The following is an 18,282-nucleotide window of genomic DNA, read 5'->3' as shown; positions in this document are numbered from 1 at the left end:
AGCAAGGGCCTCGCACCTTCTGATGCATCAGGTAGGTGCACAATAGCATAGCCTAACCCTCTGTACTTTGGTCTATATTGATGCGGGACATAGACAGCCAGCTGATGACCAATCCATTAGTGCAATGGATGGCTGGAAGCATTTGTCTTTGCCTTTGCAATACCACAGAAGCAATGCATGGTCAATGTACAGCAATGACACACCTGTGTGAACAGCCAGGAGACCCCCCCCCCCCATGTTATGTTACATAGTTACATAGTTAGTACGGTCGAAAAAAGACATATGTCCATCACGTTCAACCAGGGAATTAAGGGGTAGGGGTGTGGCGCGATATTGGGGAAGGGATGAGATTTTATATTTCTTCATAAGCATTAATCTTATTTTGTCAATTAGGAACATTCAGCACCCACCCGCTATCAAGGCAGCTGCCTATCATGTCATGCCCTACCTGCACAGGTGTGCTGGCTACTCAAATGATCCAATTAAGGAGGCCATTTAGTCAGCAGCAGCAGAAGTCCTGTGCCTGGACGCTCCAACAGGGGCCAGACACAAGCAGAAGCAGAAGCAGCAGAAGCAGCAGCAGCACCACCTTTTGTTTTTTGGCTGCAGCAGCAGCAAGGCCCACAGGGCTGGCTAGCTGGCTAGCCAGCAAGCAGGTAGCAATGAAAGTAGGAATCTTTCTTTTTAACCCTGTAAGGGGGTGGTGCACTGTACCCGAAGATACTGCCATATCGGGTCAATGCATAGGGCGACGGAAGCAAGCTTCGAAATCGGCCCCCGTTCTCAAAAATCCATTTAATATATGGTCCCCAGATAGGGGACGTATCAGATATTAAACTGATAAGAACAGATACTACACTTGATCTTAGCCAAAAGGCCGAGAAGCGATAACCGTGAAAGGGGCGGGCCCAACAAGGTCCCCTTCATGGGCACTATCACTGCTTGCTGTCAGGGAGGCTGCCAGACAATTTTCCATGCACACTCTGGGCTGGGGGGCAGTCAACCACCAGTACACACAGCAGAACCTAAACCCATACCATTATTGCTAAGCAGCAAGACAGGGGCCCATTGCACTCCCACGGGGCCTTTTTAAATGCAATCCATAACCCGGATTTGCCAGGAACCCTTCTTACTCCTCCTACTTGCATGTGACACTGGGCTTAGGATCTGCATAGGAAACACACACACAAGCACACACCTACCTTTGTTGCCTGCAGATGCCTCCTTGGCTGTCCCCAAACGGTATCAAACCAACACCCACGGGAAGCTGTAAGCATAGAGGACATGCCTGCACCCCATTGGACTTACCTGTGTGGGTTAAATCCGGGTTATTTGACAACCTATGGCGGTGATGGTTCTGCTCAGGCAGAGCAGTGCTGATGCTCCTCATAAAGCTGTCGCTGCTGTGAAGGTTCTAGGTGACATCACAAATCCCTATGGTTACATACACAACAAAGCTGGGTTGTTGTTGTTTACACTCTGCAAGGCCTGTGGAAGTGAGTGACATCATAGCACTGTAGTTCTGAGGGTTCTAGATGGATGCAACAATCTCCTGTTGCTTCTATGAAGGCCATAATAGACGACATCACCAAACAGCTCCATAGTCACATACACAGCAAAGGAGAGATGTTGTTTACACCTAGTGATGTCAGTGGTATTGAGTGACATCACAGCACAGTGCTAAGGCTCCTGGCCTGGACACAGCAGCGGCTGCAATATCTCAACGGAGAATACGTTTATATATATGTGTGTGTGTGCGCGTATATATATATATATATATATATATATATATATATATATATATTTCTCCGCCGAAATCACTTTTAAACCCATTTCCACCTTTTTTTCCCTTCTCTTCCTCTTACTTTTTTTTCACGTTTTTTTACGTTTTTCTCCTTTTCGCCTCTTTTCTGGGCGTATTATTCTTCTTTTTCTTCTTTTTTTTCGTCTAATGCATACCCCATCAGTGCAGCAATGCTTATTCAATACCGCCAGCAGATGGAGACACTGGGGGATAATTTTCTAAGGATTTATACTGATTTTTCCTGTCTGAATTTGTCGCACAGAAAGTTGCAGGCCAAATATGTGTGACATTTCTGCGACTTTAGCTTCTAGAGCATTTTTACAACATTATACATAGGTGCTGAATACATAAAAAGCGACTGTTCAGCGACAGACAAGTCGCATCGGCTGAAAGTAGGCCAGAATGTCAGTCCATGTTGGAGCAGGTTTAGATACAGTCTAAAGTATAGATCTCAAAGTCTGTGCACAGAATTTAGCAAGGGCCTCGCACCTTCTGATGCATCAGGTAGGTGCACAATAGCATAGCCTAACCCTCTGTACTTTGGTCTATATTGATGCGGGACATAGACAGCCAGCTGATGACCAATCCATTAGTGCAATGGATGGCTGGAAGCATTTGTCTTTGCCTTTGCAATACCACAGAAGCAATGCATGGTCAATGTACAGCAATGACACACCTGTGTGAACAGCCAGGAGACCCCCCCCCCCCATGTTATGTTACATAGTTACATAGTTAGTACGGTCGAAAAAAGACATATGTCCATCACGTTCAACCAGGGAATTAAGGGGTAGGGGTGTGGCGCGATATTGGGGAAGGGATGAGATTTTATATTTCTTCATAAGCATTAATCTTATTTTGTCAATTAGGAACATTCAGCACCCACCCGCTATCAAGGCAGCTGCCTATCATGTCATGCCCTACCTGCACAGGTGTGCTGGCTACTCAAATGATCCAATTAAGGAGGCCATTTAGTCAGCAGCAGCAGAAGTCCTGTGCCTGGACGCTCCAACAGGGGCCAGACACAAGCAGAAGCAGAAGCAGCAGAAGCAGCAGCAGCACCACCTTTTGTTTTTTGGCTGCAGCAGCAGCAAGGCCCACAGGGCTGGCTAGCTGGCTAGCCAGCAAGCAGGTAGCAATGAAAGTAGGAATCTTTCTTTTTAACCCTGTAAGGGGGTGGTGCACTGTACCCGAAGATACTGCCATATCGGGTCAATGCATAGGGCGACGGAAGCAAGCTTCGAAATCGGCCCCCGTTCTCAAAAATCCATTTAATATATGGTCCCCAGATAGGGGACGTATCAGATATTAAACTGATAAGAACAGATACTACACTTGATCTTAGCCAAAAGGCCGAGAAGCGATAACCGTGAAAGGGGCGGGCCCAACAAGGTCCCCTTCATGGGCACTATCACTGCTTGCTGTCAGGGAGGCTGCCAGACAATTTTCCATGCACACTCTGGGCTGGGGGGCAGTCAACCACCAGTACACACAGCAGAACCTAAACCCATACCATTATTGCTAAGCAGCAAGACAGGGGCCCATTGCACTCCCACGGGGCCTTTTTAAATGCAATCCATAACCCGGATTTGCCAGGAACCCTTCTTACTCCTCCTACTTGCATGTGACACTGGGCTTAGGATCTGCATAGGAAACACACACACAAGCACACACCTACCTTTGTTGCCTGCAGATGCCTCCTTGGCTGTCCCCAAACGGTATCAAACCAACACCCACGGGAAGCTGTAAGCATAGAGGACATGCCTGCACCCCATTGGACTTACCTGTGTGGGTTAAATCCGGGTTATTTGACAACCTATGGCGGTGATGGTTCTGCTCAGGCAGAGCAGTGCTGATGCTCCTCATAAAGCTGTCGCTGCTGTGAAGGTTCTAGGTGACATCACAAATCCCTATGGTTACATACACAACAAAGCTGGGTTGTTGTTGTTTACACTCTGCAAGGCCTGTGGAAGTGAGTGACATCATAGCACTGTAGTTCTGAGGGTTCTAGATGGATGCAACAATCTCCTGTTGCTTCTATGAAGGCCATAATAGACGACATCACCAAACAGCTCCATAGTCACATACACAGCAAAGGAGAGATGTTGTTTACACCTAGTGATGTCAGTGGTATTGAGTGACATCACAGCACAGTGCTAAGGCTCCTGGGCCTGGACACAGCAGCGGCTGCAATATCTCAACGGAGAATACGTTTATATATATGTGTGTGTGTGCGCGTATATATATATATATATATATATATATATATATATATATATATATATTTCTCCGCCGAAATCACTTTTAAACCCATTTCCACCTTTTTTTCCCTTCTCTTCCTCTTACTTTTTTTTCACGTTTTTTTACGTTTTTCTCCTTTTCGCCTCTTTTCTGGGCGTATTATTCTTCTTTTTCTTCTTTTTTTTCGTCTAATGCATACCCCATCAGTGCAGCAATGCTTATTCAATACCGCCAGCAGATGGAGACACTGGGGGATAATTTTCTAAGGATTTATACTGATTTTTCCTGTCTGAATTTGTCGCACAGAAAGTTGCAGGCCAAATATGTGTGACATTTCTGCGACTTTAGCTTCTAGAGCATTTTTACAACATTATACATAGGTGCTGAATACATAAAAAGCGACTGTTCAGCGACAGACAAGTCGCATCGGCTGAAAGTAGGCCAGAATGTCAGTCCATGTTGGAGCAGGTTTAGATACAGTCTAAAGTATAGATCTCAAAGTCTGTGCACAGAATTTAGCAAGGGCCTCGCACCTTCTGATGCATCAGGTAGGTGCACAATAGCATAGCCTAACCCTCTGTACTTTGGTCTATATTGATGCGGGACATAGACAGCCAGCTGATGACCAATCCATTAGTGCAATGGATGGCTGGAAGCATTTGTCTTTGCCTTTGCAATACCACAGAAGCAATGCATGGTCAATGTACAGCAATGACACACCTGTGTGAACAGCCAGGAGACCCCCCCCCCCCATGTTATGTTACATAGTTACATAGTTAGTACGGTCGAAAAAAGACATATGTCCATCACGTTCAACCAGGGAATTAAGGGGTAGGGGTGTGGCGCGATATTGGGGAAGGGATGAGATTTTATATTTCTTCATAAGCATTAATCTTATTTTGTCAATTAGGAACATTCAGCACCCACCCGCTATCAAGGCAGCTGCCTATCATGTCATGCCCTACCTGCACAGGTGTGCTGGCTACTCAAATGATCCAATTAAGGAGGCCATTTAGTCAGCAGCAGCAGAAGTCCTGTGCCTGGACGCTCCAACAGGGGCCAGACACAAGCAGAAGCAGAAGCAGCAGAAGCAGCAGCAGCACCACCTTTTGTTTTTTGGCTGCAGCAGCAGCAAGGCCCACAGGGCTGGCTAGCTGGCTAGCCAGCAAGCAGGTAGCAATGAAAGTAGGAATCTTTCTTTTTAACCCTGTAAGGGGGTGGTGCACTGTACCCGAAGATACTGCCATATCGGGTCAATGCATAGGGCGACGGAAGCAAGCTTCGAAATCGGCCCCCGTTCTCAAAAATCCATTTAATATATGGTCCCCAGATAGGGGACGTATCAGATATTAAACTGATAAGAACAGATACTACACTTGATCTTAGCCAAAAGGCCGAGAAGCGATAACCGTGAAAGGGGCGGGCCCAACAAGGTCCCCTTCATGGGCACTATCACTGCTTGCTGTCAGGGAGGCTGCCAGACAATTTTCCATGCACACTCTGGGCTGGGGGGCAGTCAACCACCAGTACACACAGCAGAACCTAAACCCATACCATTATTGCTAAGCAGCAAGACAGGGGCCCATTGCACTCCCACGGGGCCTTTTTAAATGCAATCCATAACCCGGATTTGCCAGGAACCCTTCTTACTCCTCCTACTTGCATGTGACACTGGGCTTAGGATCTGCATAGGAAACACACACACAAGCACACACCTACCTTTGTTGCCTGCAGATGCCTCCTTGGCTGTCCCCAAACGGTATCAAACCAACACCCACGGGAAGCTGTAAGCATAGAGGACATGCCTGCACCCCATTGGACTTACCTGTGTGGGTTAAATCCGGGTTATTTGACAACCTATGGCGGTGATGGTTCTGCTCAGGCAGAGCAGTGCTGATGCTCCTCATAAAGCTGTCGCTGCTGTGAAGGTTCTAGGTGACATCACAAATCCCTATGGTTACATACACAACAAAGCTGGGTTGTTGTTGTTTACACTCTGCAAGGCCTGTGGAAGTGAGTGACATCATAGCACTGTAGTTCTGAGGGTTCTAGATGGATGCAACAATCTCCTGTTGCTTCTATGAAGGCCATAATAGACGACATCACCAAACAGCTCCATAGTCACATACACAGCAAAGGAGAGATGTTGTTTACACCTAGTGATGTCAGTGGTATTGAGTGACATCACAGCACAGTGCTAAGGCTCCTGGGCCTGGACACAGCAGCGGCTGCAATATCTCAACGGAGAATACGTTTATATATATGTGTGTGTGTGCGCGTATATATATATATATATATATATATATATATATTTCTCCGCCGAAATCACTTTTAAACCCATTTCCACCTTTTTTTCCCTTCTCTTCCTCTTACTTTTTTTTCACGTTTTTTTACGTTTTTCTCCTTTTCGCCTCTTTTCTGGGCGTATTATTCTTCTTTTTCTTCTTTTTTTTCGTCTAATGCATACCCCATCAGTGCAGCAATGCTTATTCAATACCGCCAGCAGATGGAGACACTGGGGGATAATTTTCTAAGGATTTATACTGATTTTTCCTGTCTGAATTTGTCGCACAGAAAGTTGCAGGCCAAATATGTGTGACATTTCTGCGACTTTAGCTTCTAGAGCATTTTTACAACATTATACATAGGTGCTGAATACATAAAAAGCGACTGTTCAGCGACAGACAAGTCGCATCGGCTGAAAGTAGGCCAGAATGTCAGTCCATGTTGGAGCAGGTTTAGATACAGTCTAAAGTATAGATCTCAAAGTCTGTGCACAGAATTTAGCAAGGGCCTCGCACCTTCTGATGCATCAGGTAGGTGCACAATAGCATAGCCTAACCCTCTGTACTTTGGTCTATATTGATGCGGGACATAGACAGCCAGCTGATGACCAATCCATTAGTGCAATGGATGGCTGGAAGCATTTGTCTTTGCCTTTGCAATACCACAGAAGCAATGCATGGTCAATGTACAGCAATGACACACCTGTGTGAACAGCCAGGAGACCCCCCCCCCCCATGTTATGTTACATAGTTACATAGTTAGTACGGTCGAAAAAAGACATATGTCCATCACGTTCAACCAGGGAATTAAGGGGTAGGGGTGTGGCGCGATATTGGGGAAGGGATGAGATTTTATATTTCTTCATAAGCATTAATCTTATTTTGTCAATTAGGAACATTCAGCACCCACCCGCTATCAAGGCAGCTGCCTATCATGTCATGCCCTACCTGCACAGGTGTGCTGGCTACTCAAATGATCCAATTAAGGAGGCCATTTAGTCAGCAGCAGCAGAAGTCCTGTGCCTGGACGCTCCAACAGGGGCCAGACACAAGCAGAAGCAGAAGCAGCAGAAGCAGCAGCAGCACCACCTTTTGTTTTTTGGCTGCAGCAGCAGCAAGGCCCACAGGGCTGGCTAGCTGGCTAGCCAGCAAGCAGGTAGCAATGAAAGTAGGAATCTTTCTTTTTAACCCTGTAAGGGGGTGGTGCACTGTACCCGAAGATACTGCCATATCGGGTCAATGCATAGGGCGACGGAAGCAAGCTTCGAAATCGGCCCCCGTTCTCAAAAATCCATTTAATATATGGTCCCCAGATAGGGGACGTATCAGATATTAAACTGATAAGAACAGATACTACACTTGATCTTAGCCAAAAGGCCGAGAAGCGATAACCGTGAAAGGGGCGGGCCCAACAAGGTCCCCTTCATGGGCACTATCACTGCTTGCTGTCAGGGAGGCTGCCAGACAATTTTCCATGCACACTCTGGGCTGGGGGGCAGTCAACCACCAGTACACACAGCAGAACCTAAACCCATACCATTATTGCTAAGCAGCAAGACAGGGGCCCATTGCACTCCCACGGGGCCTTTTTAAATGCAATCCATAACCCGGATTTGCCAGGAACCCTTCTTACTCCTCCTACTTGCATGTGACACTGGGCTTAGGATCTGCATAGGAAACACACACACAAGCACACACCTACCTTTGTTGCCTGCAGATGCCTCCTTGGCTGTCCCCAAACGGTATCAAACCAACACCCACGGGAAGCTGTAAGCATAGAGGACATGCCTGCACCCCATTGGACTTACCTGTGTGGGTTAAATCCGGGTTATTTGACAACCTATGGCGGTGATGGTTCTGCTCAGGCAGAGCAGTGCTGATGCTCCTCATAAAGCTGTCGCTGCTGTGAAGGTTCTAGGTGACATCACAAATCCCTATGGTTACATACACAACAAAGCTGGGTTGTTGTTGTTTACACTCTGCAAGGCCTGTGGAAGTGAGTGACATCATAGCACTGTAGTTCTGAGGGTTCTAGATGGATGCAACAATCTCCTGTTGCTTCTATGAAGGCCGTAATAGACGACATCACCAAACAGCTCCATAGTCACATACACAGCAAAGGAGAGATGTTGTTTACACCTAGTGATGTCAGTGGTATTGAGTGACATCACAGCACAGTGCTAAGGCTCCTGGGCCTGGACACAGCAGCGGCTGCAATATCTCAACGGAGAATACGTTTATATATATGTGTGTGTGTGCGCGTATATATATATATATATATATATATATATATATTTCTCCGCCGAAATCACTTTTAAACCCATTTCCACCTTTTTTTCCCTTCTCTTCCTCTTACTTTTTTTTCACGTTTTTTTACGTTTTTCTCCTTTTCGCCTCTTTTCTGGGCGTATTATTCTTCTTTTTCTTCTTTTTTTTCGTCTAATGCATACCCCATCAGTGCAGCAATGCTTATTCAATACCGCCAGCAGATGGAGACACTGGGGGATAATTTTCTAAGGATTTATACTGATTTTTCCTGTCTGAATTTGTCGCACAGAAAGTTGCAGGCCAAATATGTGTGACATTTCTGCGACTTTAGCTTCTAGAGCATTTTTACAACATTATACATAGGTGCTGAATACATAAAAAGCGACTGTTCAGCGACAGACAAGTCGCATCGGCTGAAAGTAGGCCAGAATGTCAGTCCATGTTGGAGCAGGTTTAGATACAGTCTAAAGTATAGATCTCAAAGTCTGTGCACAGAATTTAGCAAGGGCCTCGCACCTTCTGATGCATCAGGTAGGTGCACAATAGCATAGCCTAACCCTCTGTACTTTGGTCTATATTGATGCGGGACATAGACAGCCAGCTGATGACCAATCCATTAGTGCAATGGATGGCTGGAAGCATTTGTCTTTGCCTTTGCAATACCACAGAAGCAATGCATGGTCAATGTACAGCAATGACACACCTGTGTGAACAGCCAGGAGACCCCCCCCCCCCATGTTATGTTACATAGTTACATAGTTAGTACGGTCGAAAAAAGACATATGTCCATCACGTTCAACCAGGGAATTAAGGGGTAGGGGTGTGGCGCGATATTGGGGAAGGGATGAGATTTTATATTTCTTCATAAGCATTAATCTTATTTTGTCAATTAGGAACATTCAGCACCCACCCGCTATCAAGGCAGCTGCCTATCATGTCATGCCCTACCTGCACAGGTGTGCTGGCTACTCAAATGATCCAATTAAGGAGGCCATTTAGTCAGCAGCAGCAGAAGTCCTGTGCCTGGACGCTCCAACAGGGGCCAGACACAAGCAGAAGCAGAAGCAGCAGAAGCAGCAGCAGCACCACCTTTTGTTTTTTGGCTGCAGCAGCAGCAAGGCCCACAGGGCTGGCTAGCTGGCTAGCCAGCAAGCAGGTAGCAATGAAAGTAGGAATCTTTCTTTTTAACCCTGTAAGGGGGTGGTGCACTGTACCCGAAGATACTGCCATATCGGGTCAATGCATAGGGCGACGGAAGCAAGCTTCGAAATCGGCCCCCGTTCTCAAAAATCCATTTAATATATGGTCCCCAGATAGGGGACGTATCAGATATTAAACTGATAAGAACAGATACTACACTTGATCTTAGCCAAAAGGCCGAGAAGCGATAACCGTGAAAGGGGCGGGCCCAACAAGGTCCCCTTCATGGGCACTATCACTGCTTGCTGTCAGGGAGGCTGCCAGACAATTTTCCATGCACACTCTGGGCTGGGGGGCAGTCAACCACCAGTACACACAGCAGAACCTAAACCCATACCATTATTGCTAAGCAGCAAGACAGGGGCCCATTGCACTCCCACGGGGCCTTTTTAAATGCAATCCATAACCCGGATTTGCCAGGAACCCTTCTTACTCCTCCTACTTGCATGTGACACTGGGCTTAGGATCTGCATAGGAAACACACACACAAGCACACACCTACCTTTGTTGCCTGCAGATGCCTCCTTGGCTGTCCCCAAACGGTATCAAACCAACACCCACGGGAAGCTGTAAGCATAGAGGACATGCCTGCACCCCATTGGACTTACCTGTGTGGGTTAAATCCGGGTTATTTGACAACCTATGGCGGTGATGGTTCTGCTCAGGCAGAGCAGTGCTGATGCTCCTCATAAAGCTGTCGCTGCTGTGAAGGTTCTAGGTGACATCACAAATCCCTATGGTTACATACACAACAAAGCTGGGTTGTTGTTGTTTACACTCTGCAAGGCCTGTGGAAGTGAGTGACATCATAGCACTGTAGTTCTGAGGGTTCTAGATGGATGCAACAATCTCCTGTTGCTTCTATGAAGGCCATAATAGACGACATCACCAAACAGCTCCATAGTCACATACACAGCAAAGGAGAGATGTTGTTTACACCTAGTGATGTCAGTGGTATTGAGTGACATCACAGCACAGTGCTAAGGCTCCTGGGCCTGGACACAGCAGCGGCTGCAATATCTCAACGGAGAATACGTTTATATATATGTGTGTGTGTGCGCGTATATATATATATATATATATATATATATATATATATATATATTTCTCCGCCGAAATCACTTTTAAACCCATTTCCACCTTTTTTTCCCTTCTCTTCCTCTTACTTTTTTTTCACGTTTTTTTACGTTTTTCTCCTTTTCGCCTCTTTTCTGGGCGTATTATTCTTCTTTTTCTTCTTTTTTTTCGTCTAATGCATACCCCATCAGTGCAGCAATGCTTATTCAATACCGCCAGCAGATGGAGACACTGGGGGATAATTTTCTAAGGATTTATACTGATTTTTCCTGTCTGAATTTGTCGCACAGAAAGTTGCAGGCCAAATATGTGTGACATTTCTGCGACTTTAGCTTCTAGAGCATTTTTACAACATTATACATAGGTGCTGAATACATAAAAAGCGACTGTTCAGCGACAGACAAGTCGCATCGGCTGAAAGTAGGCCAGAATGTCAGTCCATGTTGGAGCAGGTTTAGATACAGTCTAAAGTATAGATCTCAAAGTCTGTGCACAGAATTTAGCAAGGGCCTCGCACCTTCTGATGCATCAGGTAGGTGCACAATAGCATAGCCTAACCCTCTGTACTTTGGTCTATATTGATGCGGGACATAGACAGCCAGCTGATGACCAATCCATTAGTGCAATGGATGGCTGGAAGCATTTGTCTTTGCCTTTGCAATACCACAGAAGCAATGCATGGTCAATGTACAGCAATGACACACCTGTGTGAACAGCCAGGAGACCCCCCCCCCCCATGTTATGTTACATAGTTACATAGTTAGTACGGTCGAAAAAAGACATATGTCCATCACGTTCAACCAGGGAATTAAGGGGTAGGGGTGTGGCGCGATATTGGGGAAGGGATGAGATTTTATATTTCTTCATAAGCATTAATCTTATTTTGTCAATTAGGAACATTCAGCACCCACCCGCTATCAAGGCAGCTGCCTATCATGTCATGCCCTACCTGCACAGGTGTGCTGGCTACTCAAATGATCCAATTAAGGAGGCCATTTAGTCAGCAGCAGCAGAAGTCCTGTGCCTGGACGCTCCAACAGGGGCCAGACACAAGCAGAAGCAGAAGCAGCAGAAGCAGCAGCAGCACCACCTTTTGTTTTTTGGCTGCAGCAGCAGCAAGGCCCACAGGGCTGGCTAGCTGGCTAGCCAGCAAGCAGGTAGCAATGAAAGTAGGAATCTTTCTTTTTAACCCTGTAAGGGGGTGGTGCACTGTACCCGAAGATACTGCCATATCGGGTCAATGCATAGGGCGACGGAAGCAAGCTTCGAAATCGGCCCCCGTTCTCAAAAATCCATTTAATATATGGTCCCCAGATAGGGGACGTATCAGATATTAAACTGATAAGAACAGATTTTTTTTTTTTTTTTTTTTTTATCTAAAGCCGAGGAACGTGCTTTCGATTCACCCAAAGTGCAAGAAAAAGTGCAAACGTGTTACACTAAAAAAAACGTGCACAAAGGATGCGGTCTATCGCAAGCCCTTCTCCGATAGGAGAGAGGCCCCCCAACAAACCTTACCCTTCGCCTCCGGACCAAAAGGTACCTGCGAGGTTCCAGGTTCGATGTCCCTTTTCGCCGAAGCTACTAGGAGACCACAAATGCTCCCGGCATCCCCCTTGGCGTTAGCCAAGGTATCTGCCCGCAGAGCCGATTACGGTAGGTACCCTGCGAAGCAGGAGTACCCGGGGTGTTTGCAGGGAGGTGCGGAACCTAATGGCCACACACACCTCCCCTAGACCGCCAGGAGGGACACCCAGAAGGGCTACCGCATCCTGACAAATCCTGTGAACACACAACACGCAAAAAGTGACACAGTGAGACAAAAAATAAATAAATAAGTGAATGTGTGCAGATATACTGCCCGGACATCCGGCCGGATCTATAAAAATTTCTCTGATCCTAGCCAGAAGGCCGGGAATCAAGAGGTGAGTGCCACAAGGTGAAGAGATTATGGTGCCCGTGCTTCAACTCAGTGAGCCTATTCTCCCAGTGAGTTTCGGCACCTCGGGGTCACCACTCCCCGAGGCACAAAAGTACCTCGGCTCTAGACCCTCTCAGCCTCATGGCGAGACCCGGAGGGAACAGGTCACACCGGGGCAGCCGTCGAGCTGATTCCTCAGAACCAGCCCCGGAAAGCCCTGGTACACCTGCATCCTCCATGCAGCACCCATCCCCACCAGCATGAAAACTGATAAGAACAGATACTACACTTGATCTTAGCCAAAAGGCCGAGAAGCGATAACCGTGAAAGGGGCGGGCCCAACAAGGTCCCCTTCATGGGCACTATCACTGCTTGCTGTCAGGGAGGCTGCCAGACAATTTTCCATGCACACTCTGGGCTGGGGGGCAGTCAACCACCAGTACACACAGCAGAACCTAAACCCATACCATTATTGCTAAGCAGCAAGACAGGGGCCCATTGCACTCCCACGGGGCCTTTTTAAATGCAATCCATAACCCGGATTTGCCAGGAACCCTTCTTACTCCTCCTACTTGCATGTGACACTGGGCTTAGGATCTGCATAGGAAACACACACACAAGCACACACCTACCTTTGTTGCCTGCAGATGCCTCCTTGGCTGTCCCCAAACGGTATCAAACCAACACCCACGGGAAGCTGTAAGCATAGAGGACATGCCTGCACCCCATTGGACTTACCTGTGTGGGTTAAATCCGGGTTATTTGACAACCTATGGCGGTGATGGTTCTGCTCAGGCAGAGCAGTGCTGATGCTCCTCATAAAGCTGTCGCTGCTGTGAAGGTTCTAGGTGACATCACAAATCCCTATGGTTACATACACAACAAAGCTGGGTTGTTGTTGTTTACACTCTGCAAGGCCTGTGGAAGTGAGTGACATCATAGCACTGTAGTTCTGAGGGTTCTAGATGGATGCAACAATCTCCTGTTGCTTCTATGAAGGCCATAATAGACGACATCACCAAACAGCTCCATAGTCACATACACAGCAAAGGAGAGATGTTGTTTACACCTAGTGATGTCAGTGGTATTGAGTGACATCACAGCACAGTGCTAAGGCTCCTGGGCCTGGACACAGCAGCGGCTGCAATATCTCAACGGAGAATACGTTTATATATATGTGTGTGTGTGCGCGTATATATATATATATATATATATATATATATATATATATATATATTCTCCGCCGAAATCACTTTTAAACCCATTTCCACCTTTTTTTCCCTTCTCTTCCTCTTACTTTTTTTTCACGTTTTTTTACGTTTTTCTCCTTTTCGCCTCTTTTCTGGGCGTATTATTCTTCTTTTTCTTCTTTTTTTTCGTCTAATGCATACCCCATCAGTGCAGCAATGCTTATTCAATACCGCCAGCAGATGGAGACACTGGGGGATAATTTTCTAAGGATTTATACTGATTTTTCCTGTCTGAATTTGTCGCACAGAAAGTTGCAGGCCAAATATGTGTGACATTTCTGCGACTTTAGCTTCTAGAGCATTTTTACAACATTATACATAGGTGCTGAATACATAAAAAGCGACTGTTCAGCGACAGACAAGTCGCATCGGCTGAAAGTAGGCCAGAATGTCAGTCCATGTTGGAGCAGGTTTAGATACAGTCTAAAGTATAGATCTCAAAGTCTGTGCACAGAATTTAGCAAGGGCCTCGCACCTTCTGATGCATCAGGTAGGTGCACAATAGCATAGCCTAACCCTCTGTACTTTGGTCTATATTGATGCGGGACATAGACAGCCAGCTGATGACCAATCCATTAGTGCAATGGATGGCTGGAAGCATTTGTCTTTGCCTTTGCAATACCACAGAAGCAATGCATGGTCAATGTACAGCAATGACACACCTGTGTGAACAGCCAGGAGACCCCCCCCCCCCATGTTATGTTACATAGTTACATAGTTAGTACGGTCGAAAAAAGACATATGTCCATCACGTTCAACCAGGGAATTAAGGGGTAGGGGTGTGGCGCGATATTGGGGAAGGGATGAGATTTTATATTTCTTCATAAGCATTAATCTTATTTTGTCAATTAGGAACATTCAGCACCCACCCGCTATCAAGGCAGCTGCCTATCATGTCATGCCCTACCTGCACAGGTGTGCTGGCTACTCAAATGATCCAATTAAGGAGGCCATTTAGTCAGCAGCAGCAGAAGTCCTGTGCCTGGACGCTCCAACAGGGGCCAGACACAAGCAGAAGCAGAAGCAGCAGAAGCAGCAGCAGCACCACCTTTTGTTTTTTGGCTGCAGCAGCAGCAAGGCCCACAGGGCTGGCTAGCTGGCTAGCCAGCAAGCAGGTAGCAATGAAAGTAGGAATCTTTCTTTTTAACCCTGTAAGGGGGTGGTGCACTGTACCCGAAGATACTGCCATATCGGGTCAATGCATAGGGCGACGGAAGCAAGCTTCGAAATCGGCCCCCGTTCTCAAAAATCCATTTAATATATGGTCCCCAGATAGGGGACGTATCAGATATTAAACTGATAAGAACAGATACTACACTTGATCTTAGCCAAAAGGCCGAGAAGCGATAACCGTGAAAGGGGCGGGCCCAACAAGGTCCCCTTCATGGGCACTATCACTGCTTGCTGTCAGGGAGGCTGCCAGACAATTTTCCATGCACACTCTGGGCTGGGGGGCAGTCAACCACCAGTACACACAGCAGAACCTAAACCCATACCATTATTGCTAAGCAGCAAGACAGGGGCCCATTGCACTCCCACGGGGCCTTTTTAAATGCAATCCATAACCCGGATTTGCCAGGAACCCTTCTTACTCCTCCTACTTGCATGTGACACTGGGCTTAGGATCTGCATAGGAAACACACACACAAGCACACACCTACCTTTGTTGCCTGCAGATGCCTCCTTGGCTGTCCCCAAACGGTATCAAACCAACACCCACGGGAAGCTGTAAGCATAGAGGACATGCCTGCACCCCATTGGACTTACCTGTGTGGGTTAAATCCGGGTTATTTGACAACCTATGGCGGTGATGGTTCTGCTCAGGCAGAGCAGTGCTGATGCTCCTCATAAAGCTGTCGCTGCTGTGAAGGTTCTAGGTGACATCACAAATCCCTATGGTTACATACACAACAAAGCTGGGTTGTTGTTGTTTACACTCTGCAAGGCCTGTGGAAGTGAGTGACATCATAGCACTGTAGTTCTGAGGGTTCTAGATGGATGCAACAATCTCCTGTTGCTTCTATGAAGGCCATAATAGACGACATCACCAAACAGCTCCATAGTCACATACACAGCAAAGGAGAGATGTTGTTTACACCTAGTGATGTCAGTGGTATTGAGTGACATCACAGCACAGTGCTAAGGCTCCTGGGCCTGGACACAGCAGCGGCTGCAATATCTCAACGGAGAATACGTTTATATATATGTGTGTGTGTGCGCGTATATATATATATATATATATATATATATATATATATATATATATATATTTCTCCGCCGAAATCACTTTTAAACCCATTTCCACCTTTTTTTCCCTTCTCTTCCTCTTACTTTTTTTTCACGTTTTTTTACGTTTTTCTCCTTTTCGCCTCTTTTCTGGGCGTATTATTCTTCTTTTTCTTCTTTTTTTTCGTCTAATGCATACCCCATCAGTGCAGCAATGCTTATTCAATACCGCCAGCAGATGGAGACACTGGGGGATAATTTTCTAAGGATTTATACTGATTTTTCCTGTCTGAATTTGTCGCACAGAAAGTTGCAGGCCAAATATGTGTGACATTTCTGCGACTTTAGCTTCTAGAGCATTTTTACAACATTATACATAGGTGCTGAATACATAAAAAGCGACTGTTCAGCGACAGACAAGTCGCATCGGCTGAAAGTAGGCCAGAATGTCAGTCCATGTTGGAGCAGGTTTAGATACAGTCTAAAGTATAGATCTCAAAGTCTGTGCACAGAATTTAGCAAGGGCCTCGCACCTTCTGATGCATCAGGTAGGTGCACAATAGCATAGCCTAACCCTCTGTACTTTGGTCTATATTGATGCGGGACATAGACAGCCAGCTGATGACCAATCCATTAGTGCAATGGATGGCTGGAAGCATTTGTCTTTGCCTTTGCAATACCACAGAAGCAATGCATGGTCAATGTACAGCAATGACACACCTGTGTGAACAGCCAGGAGACCCCCCCCCCCCATGTTATGTTACATAGTTACATAGTTAGTACGGTCGAAAAAAGACATATGTCCATCACGTTCAACCAGGGAATTAAGGGGTAGGGGTGTGGCGCGATATTGGGGAAGGGATGAGATTTTATATTTCTTCATAAGCATTAATCTTATTTTGTCAATTAGGAACATTCAGCACCCACCCGCTATCAAGGCAGCTGCCTATCATGTCATGCCCTACCTGCACAGGTGTGCTGGCTACTCAAATGATCCAATTAAGGAGGCCATTTAGTCAGCAGCAGCAGAAGTCCTGTGCCTGGACGCTCCAACAGGGGCCAGACACAAGCAGAAGCAGAAGCAGCAGAAGCAGCAGCAGCACCACCTTTTGTTTTTTGGCTGCAGCAGCAGCAAGGCCCACAGGGCTGGCTAGCTGGCTAGCCAGCAAGCAGGTAGCAATGAAAGTAGGAATCTTTCTTTTTAACCCTGTAAGGGGGTGGTGCACTGTACCCGAAGATACTGCCATATCGGGTCAATGCATAGGGCGACGGAAGCAAGCTTCGAAATCGGCCCCCGTTCTCAAAAATCCATTTAATATATGGTCCCCAGATAGGGGACGTATCAGATATTAAACTGATAAGAACAGATACTACACTTGATCTTAGCCAAAAGGCCGAGAAGCGATAACCGTGAAAGGGGCGGGCCCAACAAGGTCCCCTTCATGGGCACTATCACTGCTTGCTGTCAGGGAGGCTGCCAGACAATTTTCCATGCACACTCTGGGCTGGGGGGCAGTCAACCACCAGTACACACAGCAGAACCTAAACCCATACCATTATTGCTAAGCAGCAAGACAGGGGCCCATTGCACTCCCACGGGGCCTTTTTAAATGCAATCCATAACCCGGATTTGCCAGGAACCCTTCTTACTCCTCCTACTTGCATGTGACACTGGGCTTAGGATCTGCATAGGAAACACACACACAAGCACACACCTACCTTTGTTGCCTGCAGATGCCTCCTTGGCTGTCCCCAAACGGTATCAAACCAACACCCACGGGAAGCTGTAAGCATAGAGGACATGCCTGCACCCCATTGGACTTACCTGTGTGGGTTAAATCCGGGTTATTTGACAACCTATGGCGGTGATGGTTCTGCTCAGGCAGAGCAGTGCTGATGCTCCTCATAAAGCTGTCGCTGCTGTGAAGGTTCTAGGTGACATCACAAATCCCTATGGTTACATACACAACAAAGCTGGGTTGTTGTTGTTTACACTCTGCAAGGCCTGTGGAA

General features: G+C 46.7%; 8 non-coding genes and 1 pseudogene across 8 annotated transcripts; all 9 read right to left on the bottom strand.

Annotated features, from left to right (window-relative positions):
• Positions 1-698: 698 nt before the first annotated feature.
• LOC130325784 (U2 spliceosomal RNA) lies at positions 699-889 on the bottom strand. The gene has a single exon (XR_008870537.1). It is a non-coding gene; the product is annotated as a U2 spliceosomal RNA (small nuclear RNA).
• Positions 890-2,975: 2,086 nt separating this feature from the next.
• LOC130325783 (U2 spliceosomal RNA) lies at positions 2,976-3,166 on the bottom strand. The gene has a single exon (XR_008870536.1). It is a non-coding gene; the product is annotated as a U2 spliceosomal RNA (small nuclear RNA).
• Positions 3,167-5,257: 2,091 nt separating this feature from the next.
• LOC130325782 (U2 spliceosomal RNA) lies at positions 5,258-5,448 on the bottom strand. The gene has a single exon (XR_008870535.1). It is a non-coding gene; the product is annotated as a U2 spliceosomal RNA (small nuclear RNA).
• Positions 5,449-7,525: 2,077 nt separating this feature from the next.
• On the bottom strand, positions 7,526-7,716 carry LOC130325781 (U2 spliceosomal RNA). The gene has a single exon (XR_008870534.1). It is a non-coding gene; the product is annotated as a U2 spliceosomal RNA (small nuclear RNA).
• Positions 7,717-9,793: 2,077 nt separating this feature from the next.
• Positions 9,794-9,984, bottom strand: LOC130325779 (U2 spliceosomal RNA). The gene has a single exon (XR_008870533.1). It is a non-coding gene; the product is annotated as a U2 spliceosomal RNA (small nuclear RNA).
• Positions 9,985-12,071: 2,087 nt separating this feature from the next.
• LOC130325785 (U2 spliceosomal RNA) lies at positions 12,072-12,259 on the bottom strand. Its single transcript, XR_008870538.1, has one exon. It is a non-coding gene; the product is annotated as a U2 spliceosomal RNA (small nuclear RNA).
• A 693-nt stretch (positions 12,260-12,952) lies between these two features.
• On the bottom strand, positions 12,953-13,112 carry LOC130325786 (U2 spliceosomal RNA; annotated as a pseudogene).
• Positions 13,113-15,200: 2,088 nt separating this feature from the next.
• LOC130325778 (U2 spliceosomal RNA) lies at positions 15,201-15,391 on the bottom strand. The gene has a single exon (XR_008870532.1). It is a non-coding gene; the product is annotated as a U2 spliceosomal RNA (small nuclear RNA).
• Positions 15,392-17,484: 2,093 nt separating this feature from the next.
• LOC130325777 (U2 spliceosomal RNA) lies at positions 17,485-17,675 on the bottom strand. The gene has a single exon (XR_008870531.1). It is a non-coding gene; the product is annotated as a U2 spliceosomal RNA (small nuclear RNA).
• Positions 17,676-18,282: the final 607 nt, after the last annotated feature.

The sequence above is a fragment of the Hyla sarda genome, unplaced genomic scaffold (genome assembly GCF_029499605.1).
Source record: "Hyla sarda isolate aHylSar1 unplaced genomic scaffold, aHylSar1.hap1 scaffold_2750, whole genome shotgun sequence".
NCBI classification, from domain to species: domain Eukaryota; kingdom Metazoa; phylum Chordata; class Amphibia; order Anura; family Hylidae; genus Hyla; species Hyla sarda.
This window is presented reverse-complemented; position numbering and strand designations above follow the sequence as displayed.